This window comes from Dendrobates tinctorius, unplaced genomic scaffold (genome assembly GCF_039654945.1).
Source record: "Dendrobates tinctorius isolate UK_male_01 unplaced genomic scaffold, ASM3965494v1 ptg000157l, whole genome shotgun sequence".
Classification (NCBI taxonomy): Eukaryota; Metazoa; Chordata; class Amphibia; order Anura; family Dendrobatidae; genus Dendrobates; species Dendrobates tinctorius.
Window position 1 is genome coordinate 13,869,664 of NW_027361824.1, and position 17,255 is coordinate 13,886,918.

Below are 17,255 nucleotides of genomic sequence, written 5' to 3' on the forward strand. Positions count from 1 at the left end.
GGGCTTCTATTTTTGGATTTTTCCACTCTGTGTGATTTTAGGGGAACAGACGAGATGCAGAGCAGCACAGGAGGAACATGTAGCCTAAAATCTGAAGGGTTATATCAGTAAGAACTCTGGGCGGTGTACGCCGATCTACGAGCAGTATATTGCAGGATGGTTGCAGTGTTTGGCGCTATAGAGCTTCATACCAGGAGAGAACGGCACAATCTGAGCTCAGCTTGGAACTATGACACTGCTGAAAGCTCAGGAAAAGGATGGCCACCGCTGGTCATTGTGTGCCCAGGTGTGGTAAAAGCCTGGCATTATATAAGGCAAATCACAGCTCTATGGGCCCCGATTATAATTATGCACTTGAAATACCAAACCAGACATCAAGATACATAAGGATGTTTCCTGGCAAAAATAATCAAATTGATCAAATCGCATAACTGCTACCTGTCATCAGCGCGACCATTGCATCAGCAGATCCCTGTCTGGAGAAGAGGGGACTGAGTTCATCTGCAAACAACAAACAAAGGATCTAATGATGACACATCTGAGCAATAGGGTGCACAGGACACTGACCATCCACACATATTACTAATCATGTATTATACCCCAGAGCTGCACTCACTATTCTGCTGGTGCAGTCACTGTGTACATACATTACATTACTGATCCTGAGTTACATCCTGTATTATACCCCAGAGCTGCACTCACTATTCTTCTGGTGCAGTCACTGTGTACATACATTACATTACTGATCCTGAGTTACCTCCTGTATTATACTCCAGAGCTGCACTCACTATTCTGCTGGTGCAGTCACTGTGTACATTACATTACTGATCCTGAGTTACATCCTGTATTATGCTCCAGAGCTGCGCTCACTATTCTGCTGGTGCAGTCACTGTGTACATACATTACATTACTGATCCTGAGTTACATCCTGTATTATACCCCAGAGCTGCATTCACTATCCTGCTGGTGCAGTCACTGTGTACATACATTACATTACTGATCCTGAGTTACATCCTGTATTATACCCCAGAGCTGCACTCACTATTCTTCTGGTGCAGTCACTGTGTACATACATTACATTACTGATCCTGAGTTACCTCCTGTATTATACTCCAGAGCTGCACTCACTATTCTGCTGGTGCAGTCACTGTGTACATTACATTACTGATCCTGAGTTACATCCTGTATTATACTCCAGAGCTGCACTCACTATTCTGCTGGTGCAGTTACTGTGGACATACATTACATTACTGATCCTGAGTTACATCCTGTATTATACTCCAGAGCTGCACTCACTATTCTGCTGGTGCAGTCACTGTGTACATACATTACATTACTGATCCTGAGTTACATCCTGTATTATACCCCAGAGCTGCACTCACTATCCTGCTGGTGCAGTCAATGTGTACATACATTACATTACTGATCCTGAGTTACATCCTGTATTATACTCCAGAGCTGCACTCACTATTCTGCTGGTGCAGTCACTGTGTACATACATTACATTACCGATCCTGAGTTACATCCTGTATTATACTCCAGAGCTGCACTCACTATTCTGCTGGTGCAGTCACTGTGTACATACATTACATTACTGATCCTGAGTTACATCCTGTATTATACCCCAGAGCTGCACTCACTATTCTGCTGGTGCAGTCACTGTGTACATACATTACATTACTGATCCTGAGTTACATCCTGTATTATACCCCAGAGCTGCACTCACTATTCTGCTGGTGCAGTCACTGTGTACATACATTACATTACTGATGCTGAGTTACATCCTGTATTATACCCCAGAGCTACTCTCACTATTCTGCTGGTGCAGTCAATGTGTACATACGTTACATTACTGATCCTGAGTTACATCCTGTATTATACTCCAGAGCTGCACTCACTATTCTGCTGGTGCAGTCACTGTGTACATACATTACATTACTGATCCGGAGTTACATCCTGTATTATACTCCATAGCTGCACTCACTATTCTGCTGGTGCAGTCACTGTGTACATACATTACATTACTGATCCTGAGTTACATCCTGTATTATCCTCCAGAGCTGCACTCACTATTCTGCTGGTGCAGTCACTGTGTACATACATTACATTACTGATCCTGAGTTACATCCTGTATTATACTTCAGAGCTGCAATCACTATTCTGCTGGTGCAGTCACTGTGTACATACATTACATTACTGATCCGGAGTTACCTCCTGTATTTTACTCCAGAGCTGCACTCACTATTCTGCTGGTGCAGTCACTGTGTACATACATTACATTACTGATCCTGAGTTACATCCTGTATTATACTCCAGAGCTGCACTCACTATTCTGCTGGTGCAGTCACTGTGTACATACATTACATTACTGATCCTGAGTTACATCCTGTATTATACCCCAGAGCTGCACTCACTATCCTGCTGGTGCAGTCAATGTGTACATACATTACATTACTGATCCTGAGTTACATCCTGTATTATACTCCAGAGCTGCACTCACTATTCTGCTGGTGCAGTCACTGTGTACATACATTACATTACCGATCCTGAGTTACATCCTGTATTATACTCCAGAGCTGCACTCACTATTCTGCTGGTGCAGTCACTGTGTACATACATTACATTACTGATCCTGAGTTACATCCTGTATTATACCCCAGAGCTGCACTCACTATTCTGCTGGTGCAGTCACTGTGTACATACATTACATTACTGATCCTGAGTTACATCCTGTATTATACCCCAGAGCTGCACTCACTATTCTGCTGGTGCAGTCACTGTGTACATACATTACATTACTGATGCTGAGTTACATCCTGTATTATACCCCAGAGCTACTCTCACTATTCTGCTGGTGCAGTCAATGTGTACATACGTTACATTACTGATCCTGAGTTACATCCTGTATTATACTCCAGAGCTGCACTCACTATTCTGCTGGTGCAGTCACTGTGTACATACATTACATTACTGATCCTGAGTTACATCCTGTATTATACCCCAGAGCTGCACTCACTATTCTGCTGGTGCAGTCACTGTGTACATACATTACATTACTGATGCTGAGTTACATCCTGTATTATACCCCAGAGCTACTCTCACTATTCTGCTGGTGCAGTCACTGTGTACATACGTTACATTACTGATCCTGAGTTACATCCTGTATTATACTCCAGAGCTGCACTCACTATTCTGCTGGTGCAGTCACTGTGTACATACATTACATTACTGATCCTGAGTTACATCCTGTATTATACCCCAGAGCTGCACTCACTATTCTGCTGGTGCAGTCACTGTGTACATACATTACATTACTGATGCTGAGTTACATCCTGTATTATACCCCAGAGCTACTCTCACTATTCTGCTGGTGCAGTCAATGTGTACATACGTTACATTACTGATCCTGAGTTACATCCTGTATTATACTCCAGAGCTGCACTCACTATTCTGCTGGTGCAGTCACTGTGTACATACATTACATTACTGATCCGGAGTTACATCCTGTATTATACTCCATAGCTGCACTCACTATTCTGCTGGTGCAGTCACTGTGTACATACATTACATTACTGATCCTGAGTTACATCCTGTATTATCCTCCAGAGCTGCACTCACTATTCTGCTGGTGCAGTCACTGTGTACATACATTACATTACTGATCCTGAGTTACATCCTGTATTATACTTCAGAGCTGCAATCACTATTCTGCTGGTGCAGTCACTCTGTACATACATTACATTACTGATCCGGAGTTACCTCCTGTATTTTACTCCAGAGCTGCACTCACTATTCTGCTGGTGCAGTCACTGTGTACATACATTACATTACTGATCCTGAGTTACATCCTGTATTATACTCCAGAGCTGCACTCACTATTCTGCTGGTGCAGTCACTGTGTACATACATTACATTACTGATCCTGAGTTACATCCTGTATTATACCCCAGAGCTGCACTCACTATCCTGCTGGTGCAGTCAATGTGTACATACATTACATTACTGATCCTGAGTTACATCCTGTATTATACTCCAGAGCTGCACTCACTATTCTGCTGGTGCAGTCACTGTGTACATACATTACATTACCGATCCTGAGTTACATCCTGTATTATACTCCAGAGCTGCACTCACTATTCTGCTGGTGCAGTCACTGTGTACATACATTACATTACTGATCCTGAGTTACATCCTGTATTATACCCCAGAGCTGCACTCACTATTCTGCTGGTGCAGTCACTGTGTACATACATTACATTACTGATCCTGAGTTACATCCTGTATTATACCCCAGAGCTGCACTCACTATTCTGCTGGTGCAGTCACTGTGTACATACATTACATTACTGATGCTGAGTTACATCCTGTATTATACCCCAGAGCTACTCTCACTATTCTGCTGGTGCAGTCAATGTGTACATACATTACATTACTGATCCTGAGTTACATCCTGTATTATACTCCAGAGCTGCACTCACTATTCTGCTGGTGCAGTCACTGTGTACATACATTACATTACTGATCCGGAGTTACATCCTGTATTATACTCCATAGCTGCACTCACTATTCTGCTGGTGCAGTCACTGTGTACATACATTACATTACTGATCCTGAGTTACATCCTGTATTATACTCCAGAGCTGCACTCACTATTCTGCTGGTGCAGTCACTGTGTACATATATTACATTACTGATCCTGAGTTACATCCTGTATTATACTCCAGAGCTGCACTCACTATTCTTCTGGTGCAGTCACTGTGTACATACATTACATTACTGATCCTGAGTTACATCCTGTATTATACTCCAGAGCTGCACTCACTATTCTGCTGGTGCAGTCACTGTGTACATACATTACATTACTGATCCTGAGTTACATCCTGTATTATACTCCAGAGCTGCAGTCACTATTCTGCTGGTGCAGTCACTGTGTACATACATTACATTACTGATCCTGAGTTACATCCTGTATTATACCCCAGAGCTGCACTCACTATTCTGCTGGTGCAATCACTGTGTACATACATTACATTACTGATCCTGAGTTACATCCTGTATTATACTCCAGAGCTGCGCTCACTATTCTGCTGGTGCAGTCACTGTGTACATACATTACATTACTGATCCTGAGTTACCTCCTGTATTATACTCCAGAGCTGCACTCACTATTCTGCTGGTGCAGTCACTGTGTACATACATTACATTACTGATCCTGAGTTAAATCCTTTATTGGGTTTGTGCCCACGATCAAGGGTAACAGTGTTTTGGACTTTCTCAGGTAACTTGTTTTCTTGGAAGTGTTACCTTTATATCAAACATTGTATCTTTTTTAATATAGAAAAATAAACTGTTCCAACATAAAATTAGCTCAATTAAACTGTTAAGGATTAATCTTTGCTGACTGTTTCTAATTAGAGAGCTATGATGATTGCAGCTCTGGAGTTACTGGAAGTGGCACAAACTGCGTTGCTTCAGTTGTTTGGCATTCCTGATTGACACTTCATGGCCGGTACAAGTAATATTACAATGTTCTGCTGGAAATCATCCGATGCATACTGTAAGATTACAGCTGATGTTTGTTCCCTTTTATCCAAGTGTAAAAAATGTGCGAAACAAGGTAATAAATTCGCTGCGCATCGTATACTCCAAATGTGTTTTTCAAGAAAAGGCAAAGATGCACCAAATTAATTGACAGCGCATTTTGCTGGATAGTTTGCAACAATGTATCAAACCAACACATACACTTATAAATACTACATAAGGGTTTATTACAATGTATCAGTCCAGGAAAGAAGATAAAAAAAAAAAAAGACTCCTAGATCCAAGCCTGGAAGTTTTCACCTGCAGTCGTGTAACAATGTAACAAACTCCAGCTCTGTCAAAACATTAGATTTCAATAGAGAAATTGATATTTGAATAATAAACTCTGAAAACTTTGCACAAGAAAGGGAAAACTTTCCAGTGACTGCAATTAAAGGAGGCGAGAGGGCAGCGAAGGGCAGACAGATGGTTTCCTAAGCTCATTGTGAAAGGTAGAACTCTCCCCGATGTAATGGGAGGTTACATCATAGGGCCGCGGTGTCACCCCCTGACTCAGCGCCCGTCTGCCCTAAGTACAGTATTACAGGACGGGGGCAGAGGGCACCAGGGTGAAGGACGGCTCGTGGGCTAAGATACTTTAGGAAATCTACTCTCAAAATTCAGCTGTCAGTTATTAGAGGAGGGGTCTCTTGTGTCCCTCATCTATAAGTCTCTTGTTCTGAAGGAACCAGCGTGTCCTTACAAGACAAGGGTAAACCGTTGGTTTCACTAGGAACAGTGTAATACTTAATCTCACCTATGGGGGCGCTATAAGAAAATTGAACATTTGCTCCTAAGTCTCCTCGTAGGTTACATCTGATTGCTAAGCGATCCAAAATCAAAGCACCATATGATCAGTTTAGTATGGGAGCCCTTAAGGCTGGATTCAAACGTAGCGGAACTCCCGCACAAGTTACCGCGAGAATTCCGGAATTCCATTCGGCGGGGAAATCGCATTTTAGCGATTTGCAAGCGTAATTAGGTTGCAGAATGCTAGCGTTTTCCAAGCGATCTGTAGCATCGCTTGGAGAACTGATTGACAGGTTGGTCACACTCGTGTTTGACGAGTGTGACCAACTCTTTACTATTGAGGCCGCCTATGCAGCATCAGTAGTAAAAGATATAATGTTAAAAATAATTTAAAAAAAAAAATCAGGTTATATTCACCTTCCGATGTCCCGCGCAGCGTCCCCAGGCCTCCGCGATGCTCCGCCAGGTCCTGTTCCCAGTGATGCATTGCGGCAATGACCTTTGATGACGTCGCGGTCTCGCGAGACCGCTACAGTATCGCGAAATGCGACGTCAGCAAAAGGTCATCGCAATGCATTACTGGGAATGGGACCTGCCGCGTGTATCGCTGAAGCCTGGGGACGCTGCGCGGGATGTTGGAAGGTGAATATAACCAGATTTTTTATTTTAATTCTATTTTTTACAGGGGTATGGTGCCCAGAGCCCGGAGGACAGTTTCCTCTCCTCTGGACCGTGGGTACCATCCGCAAATGTTCTGCTTACTTTTTGCATGGTGGGCACAGCCACATGTGGAAAGTAAGCAGAACAATGCATTCCTATGGGTGCGAAATCACCGCGATTCCGCAAATTAATGAGCATGCTGCAGATTTTTCCACAATGTGATTCCGCCGCGGGAAAATCTGCAGCATTACGGAATCCCATAGGAAGGCATGGGATGCTGTTTTTTCGTGGCAAAATCGCGCGGTAAAAATCGCCACAAAAAAACCTGAACGTGTGAACGCAGCCTAATATTTACAAAAGACTTTGGTAAATATACAAAGAAGGGAACAACCTAAACGAAAAACTAAAAGGGTTGCCTTGATGTGGCGGGAAGGCTTGTACATTCTTTTGATCAAAATTATGTTTACTAAATAACCTTATTATTATTATTACTACCTTCATGCAATTTATTTTTTACTTTTTTATTTCAGGATATTTGTTTTTTGTTTTTGGTTTTCTCTGTGTAAAGGTCATGTGTTTATATGCATTTACATTTTGCATACACATTAATTTAATTTTTCAGCTCAGACCTAGATTCTCAAAGAAGGGAACAAGCAAAGCGTCATCTCACAAGTCCACCAATCGCCCTGAAACGTAGAACCGCGGCTTTGTGTTCTGCGTTCTGCACTTTTTCCCCTTTGTATGATATCAGTGCCCGACCTTCTGTTTAGTCTGGCAGTAAATACAGAAGTGATATAATGTTACCACCGAGCCGCTCATTACTTCCTCCACCCAGAGATTAAGGGGTGCACTAATCCTAAAAAATAATCATATACCGCAATGGTTAGACTGGTATGATGACTACGACGTCCTGCTAAGCCATGTGACGACCAGAACACCTTACAGGGGTACGTGCTCACAATCAGGAATCTTTCAGGACCGCAGCACGTCAATGTATCTTGTGGAGATAACAGAAATTACATCAATAGAATGTATTGAATGCGGTAAATCCACAAGGTTCAGTGATCACATGCGGATTTACCTGCATTCAATATAACACATCATTTGGGACGGAGCGAAAATACACTGCTAGTTCTCATACAAAGGAGCAGTATTATAGTAGTTATATTCTTGTACATAGGGGCAGTATTATAGTAGTTATATTCTTGTACATAGCAGCAGTATTATAGTAGTTATATTCTTGTACATAGCAGCAGTATTATAGTAGTTATATTCTTGTACATAGGTGCAGTATTATAGTAGTTATATTCTTGTACATAGGTGCAGTATTATAGTAGTTATATTCTTGTACATAGGGAGCAGTATTATAGTAGTTATATTCTTGTACATAGGGGCGGTATTATAGTAGTTATATTCTTTTACATGGGGGCAGTATTATAGTAGTTATGTTCTTGTACATAGGGGCAGTATTATAGTAGTTATATTCTTGTACATAGGGAGCAGTATTATAGTAGTTATATTCTTGTACATAGGGGCAGTATTATAGTAGTTATATTCTTGTACATAGGGAGCAGTATTATAGTAGTTATATTCTTGTACATAGCAGCAGTATTATAGTAGTTATATTCTTGTACATAGCAGCAGTATTATAGTAGTTATATTCTTGTACATAGGTGCAGTATTATAGTAGTTATATTCTTGTACATAGGGAGCAGTATTATAGTAGTTATATTCTTGTACATAGGGGCGGTATTATAGTAGTTATATTCTTTTACATGGGGGCAGTATTATAGTAGTTATGTTCTTGTACATAGGGGCAGTATTATAGTAGTTATATTCTTGTACATAGGGAGCAGTATTATAGTAGTTATATTCTTGTACATAGGGGCAGTATTATAGTAGTTATATTCTTGTACATGGGGGCAGTATTATAGTAGTTATATTCTTGTACATAGGAGCAGTATTATAGTAGTTATATTCTTGTACATAGGTGCAGTATTATAGTAGTTATGTTCTTGTACATAGGAGCAGTATTATAGTAGTTATATTCTTGTACATAAGAGCAGTATTATAGTAGAGTAGTTATATTCTTGTACATAGGAGCAGTATTATAGTAGTTATATTCTTGTACATAGGAGCAGTATTATAGTAGTTATATTCTTGTACATAGGGGCAGTATTATAGTAGTTATATTCTTGTATATAGGGGGCAGTATTATAGTAGTTATATTCTTGTATATAGGGGGCAGTATTATAGTAGTTATATTCTTGTACATAGGAGCAGTATTATAGTAGTTATATTCTTATACATAGGAGCAGTATTATAGTAGTTATATTCTTGTACATAGGAGCAGTATTATAGTAGTTATATTCTTGTACATAGGAGCAGTATTATAGTAGTTATATTCTTACACATAGGGGGCAGTATTATAGTAGTTATATTCTTGTACATAGCAGCAGTATTATAGTAGTTATATTCTTGTACATAGGAGCAGTATTATAGTAGTTATATTCTTGTACATAGGGAGCAGTATTATAGTAGTTATATTCTTGTACATAGGGAGCAGTATTATAGTAGTTATATTCTTGTACATAGGGGCAGTATTATAGTAGTTATATTCTTGTACATAGGAGCAGTATTATAGTAGTTATATTCTTGTACATAGGGAGCAGTATTATAGTAGTTATATTCTTGTACATAGGAGCAGTATTATAGTAGTTATATTCTTGTACATAGGGAGCAGTATTATAGTAGTTATATTCTTGTATATAGGGGCAATTTTTATTGTATATAACCAACAAATACAATTAATATAAACACAATTCTTCCTGTATACAAAACATAAATTCTCATGAATGCATCAGACAATTATATAACTAAATTAATACATTAGGAATAAAGATAACTTAGAATTCACTCCTGTGGAAGGAAGAATATGAAATAAACACTTTTAGTAACACGATCATGTTATTATCCCACAGACACATTCCTCCATAGTTTCTCATTACTCTGACTTTTCTTTATCTCTAACGCTCTTATCCATCTGAACTTGGACAGTATCTTTGTGGCTGCGGTGACGGGAAGGAAGGGCTCGCTGTGGAGGGACACTCGGGTTCTCATGTGCCAGTGGTAATACTTAATGGTGGTAATGATCAGGTACATTGTCCCCCTGTCGATGTTACCGTCAGTGGATGGGACTCCATAGATAATGTCAGGGTATTTCAGGGACAGCAGTCTGGGGATTTTCAGCTTGGTCGATACTTCCGTCCATATTTCCCTACCTCCCCAGCAATCACAAATAAAATGCTCCATGGTTTCCTCCTGCTAACAACCAAGGGGACAGTTCCGATCCGAAACACTTAAATATTTTAAGTTCCCCCTCACAAAGAGCTTCCCATGTAGTGACAGCCAAGCAATGTCAAAAAACTTTGCTGGAAGTCGCCTCCCATTGAGGAACCGGAGACTGTCCTGAAGGGTCCTGGTGGCACAATCCCTTAGGGCCAGTGGAGAGTAGAAGAAATTCCTACATATATGAGCACACAGATCTTTCCTCGTATTACTCTCAATGTAGGACTTCTCCAGTCCCCACTTCCTGACACACTTCAGACCATATTCCAGATACTGGGGGAGGTGGTCACCTGTCCATCTCCTCCTCTTGAGACTGCCGCCTCGCACCCAAGATTCCGCAAAAGGCAATATCCAATACCTGATACTATTCGCCCACAGGGAGCTACTGTTTGAATCCATGTTCCCAAAATTTACTTTCAGAAACAAGGAGTCAAAGAAAACCCTTGGATTCACCATATCCAGCCCACCCTCACTCCGCTGTAGGTACGTTATTCCCCTCTTTATCAGGTTCATCCTGTTCCCCCACAAGAGCTGGAAGAAGAACAGGCTGAGGAGCCTCGCCGAGAAGGATTCTGGCAAAGGAAAAACGACAGAGACATACAAGAAGACGGGGACCAGGTAAGTCTTCAACATAGCAACCCTTTCTCTGTAAGTCAGCCTCCAGTTCTTCCATCGCTGAACCTTTGCATTTCCGGTCTCCAATTTTTCCTCCCAATTTAGGCTGGCATTATCGTCCCTCCCAAATTTAACCCCTAAGATCTTAATATGGGTGGAGGCCTTAACAAACTGCGGCAGATCAAAGTCTGGGTCAGATTGCAATGTCCACAGAGCTTGACTCTTCTCAAGGTTGACCAGAGACCCGGAGGCCTCTGAGTAACTTCTGATGGCCGCAGACAACATCTGCACCTCATGAGGATTAGATATCACCAGCGTCACATCATCCGCGTAGGCAACCACCTTCAGAGGCAAACAGTGGGGGACCGGCACCCCCCAAAAGTTACACTCCTGCAGTGACCTCAAAAACGGGTCTATGGCAAAAACATACAGGAGTGGACTCAGCGGGCAGCCCTGTCTCACCCCCGCCTCAACTCCAAAAGTGTCACCCTGCTAACCATTAATCAGAGGAAAGCTCACCGCCTCTCTGTACAAAGTCTTCAGCCAATCCACAAATTGTCCTGGAATACCGTACTTTGACAAAGTGGCCCACAGATAATCATGATCAACTCTGTCAAAGGCTTTAGCCTGGTCCAGACTGACAACATATCTCCCACACCGCAGAGCTTTACATCTCTCAAACATCTCCCGTATCGAGATGACGGCTCCAGAGATGTTCCGCCCTTTTGCCGTGCCAAACTGAGAGCCTACCAACAGTGCTGGGGGCAAACAGACTAACCAAGAAAACAGGATCTTTGCCAGAATCTTCCTGTCAACATTCAAGAGGGCAATTGGCCTCCAGTTCTTGATGTCGCTCGGCTCCTTACCTTTAGACAGCATAATTAATGAGGACACTCTCATGGATGGAGGCATCAGGTGATTTTCTAGACAATTTTTGTAAACATCCACAAGAATTGGAGCCAGGAGGTCTCTGAATTTCTTATAAAATTCTGCTGTTATACCATCCGGACCTGGTGCCTTCTTCAGATGTAACTTATCAATGGCCTCCTTAACCTCCTCCACCGTTAATTCTGCTGTCAAAGGAGAGAAGTCCAGATCATTAGTATCAGGCGCTGGAGTTGCCTCCAAGAACTGAGTCATTTTATGTTTATCCAAAGCCTTCCTCTGAAACAAGTCAGTATAATAAGATTTCACAACCCCCAGGATACCCTCCCGAGATTCCTGCAATACACCCTGGGAGTCAATGAGACCTGTGACCAATTTATTGGCCACCCGCTCCCGGCAATTCTCAAAGGGATCAGGTGCCCCTAAGACCCCATAATCCCGTTCGAGAACCAAGGAGGTATACCTGCTGTACTGATACTGCCTTATCTCAGATTTCAACCGGTCGATCTTCTCTTTGTTACCCCCGCCCTCCGAATAGTGACTCCAATTCTTTGCGCAGCCTTAGGTACTGGCTATACTTACTCCTGCCTTTCTTAACTGACAGTCTCTTCAAGAGGTATCTGACATCATCCTTGACGTCCTCCCACCAGTCGGCCATGTTGTCATAGAAGTCCACTCTCTGTAGATGACCCTGCAAAAGGGAGTGGACACAACTCTGGACAGAGACATCATGGAGGAGGCTAGAATTGAGTCTCCATAACCCCCTACCAACATCAGCTCGCTTAGTGGCACCGAGGCAGAAATATAGGGCAAGATGGTCTGAGTATGGGACGACTCTCTCACTCATGGCACCAATGACTTCCATGGGACTTACAAAAGCCAGATCTATTCTACTGCCTCTATTGGAGCAGGAATAGGTTAATTTTGGCTTTCGTCCTCCCCGTTTAAAGACGTCCCCTAATCCGGCCTGCAGGACTATGTTATTCAAGATCCTACCATCCCTCGTCACGGTTCTACCTGAGGAGCTGTCACCAGATGTCAGTATGGCATTAAAGTCCCCCGCCATTATCACTGGAAGAGAGGTGAACAGATAAGGCTTGACATCATTAAATAACTGTATCCTGTCAGTCACCGTCTGTGGCCCATAGATGTTAATAAGCCGGAGTCGCCTCCCATGGACAGTGACTTCCAGGACCAGACACCTTCCCATTACCACCTCCGTCATCCTATGTACTGTCACATCCCTGGTGTTAAACAGAATGGCGACCCCGGCGTACGGCTCCACAGCCAGGGACCAAAAAGAGGGACCAGACCGCCATTCCCTCTCAGCCTCCCTCATGAGCCCCTGAGTTGTCAGCCGCGTCTCCTGCAGAAAGAGGACATCTGCGTCCAGGTATCGGAGATGGTCATAGACAGCGTGCCTCGTCCTCCTCACCTTAATGCTGTTCACATTACTTGATGTTACTTTTAATGAGAAATCTGCCATCACAATACCACAACAGAGGAGCAGAGATGTAAAAGCCGCCATCATAAGTCTGGGTCACAGATGTTCTGACTACCACCGGTCTCCATGTCAGACTGTATCTCAGTGTCAGCAGGTACGGGCTTCCGTTTTGTAGGGGGATGGTCCGCTACGTCCCTGTCATACTCAGTCTCTATTCTTTTTATCTCTTCCTCCAAGTCCCCATCAGACTCAGACAAAACATCAAACTTATTGGACATGACCATCACACCTGCCGAACTCTGGACTTTTTTCCTGCCACCCTGGCTAGTGACATACTCCTCCTCAGGTTTACGGGAGGCCTTGTCCTTTTTTTTCCTTTTAACCTGATTACAGCCACTTTCTTCAGCTAGAGATGGTGATACTGAAGTGGTGGCTACATGTGGCTGCTGGACCTGAGGGACGACCTCCATGCTCCCCTCTGTACCCGCTGTGCAAAGCTGCTCTGATGTTACCTGAGCGGACCCCTGGTGGACCTCTGACCTGGTCAGTATTGTCCCTGACATTAAAGCCTCCTCCTCCTGAGCCTCTGTCCCTGTCACTAACTCCTCATCAGGAAGGAGCTTGCATATATTGTGCCAGGCATCAGGACAGTCCCTGTGAGGGTGGCCGACCTCCCCACAGAGGTTGCACTTGATGTTCTGGCAATCTGCCGCTAAGTGGCCGACTTCCCCGCACAGGCTGCACTTTACCACGGTACAGGTGTTTGCCAGGTGACCCACTTTACCACACTTAAAACACTTTCGTGGCTGCCCAGGGTAGAAACAAACTCCCTTCTCCCTCCCGATAAAGAAGGAGTTGGGTAAGTGAGCCGTGATATTGTTGTGCTGGCCGGTGACAAGGTCACAATGTCTCCGGAGCCACACCACAATGTCCTGCGGGGGGAACAGCCTCATTCCAAAAGATGATATTAACCGTGGCGGTATCCGGCTTAGATATTGGAATGAAGCTGAACTTATTCCAGCCATCAGCGTCCCTGAACTTGGGGAAATTGGCCCAGAATCTGTCCAGATCAGACATAAGCTTAACGCTGATGTCATAGCCCTGTCTGTCTGGCAGATTGATGACCGCCAAGATATTAACCAGCACAAACCCCATCTGGCGGCACAGAAGCTCCCTGACTACCAGCCTCCTCTCTGGCAGATCCTCCTTGGCACCTCTGTGCCTGAACCGCACCACATCCCTACTTTTGAAAGCCTGCCCGATGTAATTGGCGCCGGAGGTAAAGGACGGAGCGCCGCGGCTCCAAACATTACTGAGAGGGACCTGTGGGGCCACACTGGGCTGACTGACAGGGCGAGGGTCTGCAGCGGAGGGGCCTGTTGAACCTTGTGTGCTGGAAACCAAAGGGGGGAAATCACAGACATTTTGCACATTATCATCATCATCAATCTCAATAGCGTCATCAGGATGCGCAATGTCCACCACAGTCTCTGTACCCCCTTCAGCCCCCAACCCCACATGAACAGTATCAATATCCCCAGAATTAGTGCTCTCCTGGGCTCCAACAGTAGATGTAGTCTCATGTCCACTGTCTTGCTGTTGTGCTGGGCATGCTGGGACTTGTGGTACCGCTGGGATCTGAGCCTCTTGCTCCTGCTTGGGGTCTGCCGCAGGTAGTTTCGGCTGCTGGTGCAGTATCTGACCCTCCTTAAAACAGAAGCTAGCGGGCTGCAGCACCGGCCGTACCTGCTGCCGGGTCCCACCTGGGACAATGTCTGTGCGGGAACCAGCAGAGTCCTGCGCGCAGGACCTAAACCGCTCCTGGTTCCCATATGTCTCTGCCAGGGGCCCCATCCTCACCAGCACACAGTCTATGTCCCGCACCACAGTCGCCAGCTCTACCCCCAGTGCATTCAGTCTCTGGTCATATACAGAGTGATCCCCAGGATTATCAGCCTTCACCTTGTAAATGCAGTCAATTTCCATTTGCAGAAGATTCCTCTGCTGCTGCAACTCACCAATCCTCCTGACCAGTCCTGGTATCTCCTCTGCCAGCTGTAGCTCTGGGGCTCGCGGCGGCTCCTTCTGGGGTCTTGCTTTAGGGGTTGACACGCAGGTTTTTAATATCGCTGGTTTTGTGGCTCCAGCCTCCACAACACTTTTACCGCTGCCACCAGCCTGCAATCTCGTGCGTCCTGAGCTCGCCATGCTGGTCACCACATGTCCCAGCTGAAGGTTCTCCTGGAGTGTTTGCTTCTCCAGAGATGTCCGTCTCTGTCTGCCTGGAGTGAGCTGCACACCTGAAGCTGATGATGGACTCTGCCTCACCTTCTGTGCAGCCACCTGCCCTCCAGCACTCAGGTTCTCAGCAGAAGATGCCTTCTGGGATTTCCTTCCAGGCTCTGGACACTGTTTGCCTTGACCGGCCGACTGTTTAACTGCAACGTCCTTGCACACAGACAAAGCTTTCTCCTGTTTCTTTACTGTGCTGAACTTCAAAACAGGATCTTTCTCCATGCTGCTGGGACTTCCATTCTGAGGTTTATTTTCCCCACAGGCAACTCTGGGATTTCCATCCACATGAGAAGGTTGGGAGTTTCCTCCCAGTGTAGGTCTGGAAGCCAGGGCCTTGCTTGGGGTGCTTCCCCGCCCAGGGTGGCCCCTCCCTGGGCTTGCTCCAGACATGAGGAGAACCACAGACACACAACCTCACAGCTATGAGGCAGTATTATAGTTGTTATATTCTTGTACATAGGGGCAGTATTATAGTAGTTATATTCTTGTACATAGGGGCAGTATTGTAGTTATATTATTGTACATGGGGGCAGTATTATAGTAGTTATATTCTTGTACATAGCAGCAGTATTATAGTAGTTATGTTCTTGTACATAGGTGCAGTATTATAGTAGTTATGTTCTTGTACATAGGAGCAGTATTAGTTATATTCTTGTACATAGGAGCAGTATTATAGTAGTTATATTCTTGTACATAGGAGCAGTATTATAGTAGTTATATTCTTGTACATAGGAGCAGTATTATAGTAGTTATATTCTTGCACATAGGGGGCAGTATTATAGTAGTTATATTCTTGTACATAGCAGCAGTATTATAGTAGTTATATTCTTGTACATAGGAGCAGTATTATAGTAGTTATATTCTTGTACATAGGTGCAGTATTAAAGTAGTTATATTCTTGCACATAGGTGCAGTATTAAAGTAGTTATATTCTTGTACATAGGGGCAGTATTATAGTAGTTATATTCTTGTACATAGGAGGCAGTATTATAGTAGTTATATTCTTGTACAGAGGGAGCAGTATTATAGTAGTTATATTCTTGTACATAGGAGGCAGTATTATAGTAGTTATATTCTTGTACAAAGGAGCAGTATTATAGTAGTTATATTCTTGTATATAGGAGCAGTATTATAGTAGATATATTCTTGTACATAGGGGCAGTATTACAGTAGTTATATTCTTGTACATAGAGGGCAGTATTATAGTAGTTATATTCTTCTACATAGGAGCAGTATTATAGTAGTTATATTCTTGTACATAGGAGCAGTATTATAGTAGTTCTACTCTTCTACCTAGGGGGCAGTATTATAGTAGTTATATTCTTGTACATAGGAGCAGTATTATAGTAGTTATATTCTTGTACATAGGGGCAGTATTATAGTAGTTATATTCTTGTACATAGGAGCAGTATTATAGTAGTTATATTCTTGTACAAAGGAGCAGTATTATAGTAGCTATATTCTTGTACATAGGGGACTGTATTATAGTAGTTATAGTCTTGTACATATGGGGCAGTATTATAGTAGTTATATTCTTCTATATAGGAGCAGTATTATAGTAGTTATATTCTTGTACATAGGAGCAGTATTATAGTAGTTATATTCTTGTACATAGGGGACTGTATTATAGTAGTTATAGTCTTGTACATATGGGGCAGTATTATAGTATATTCTTGTA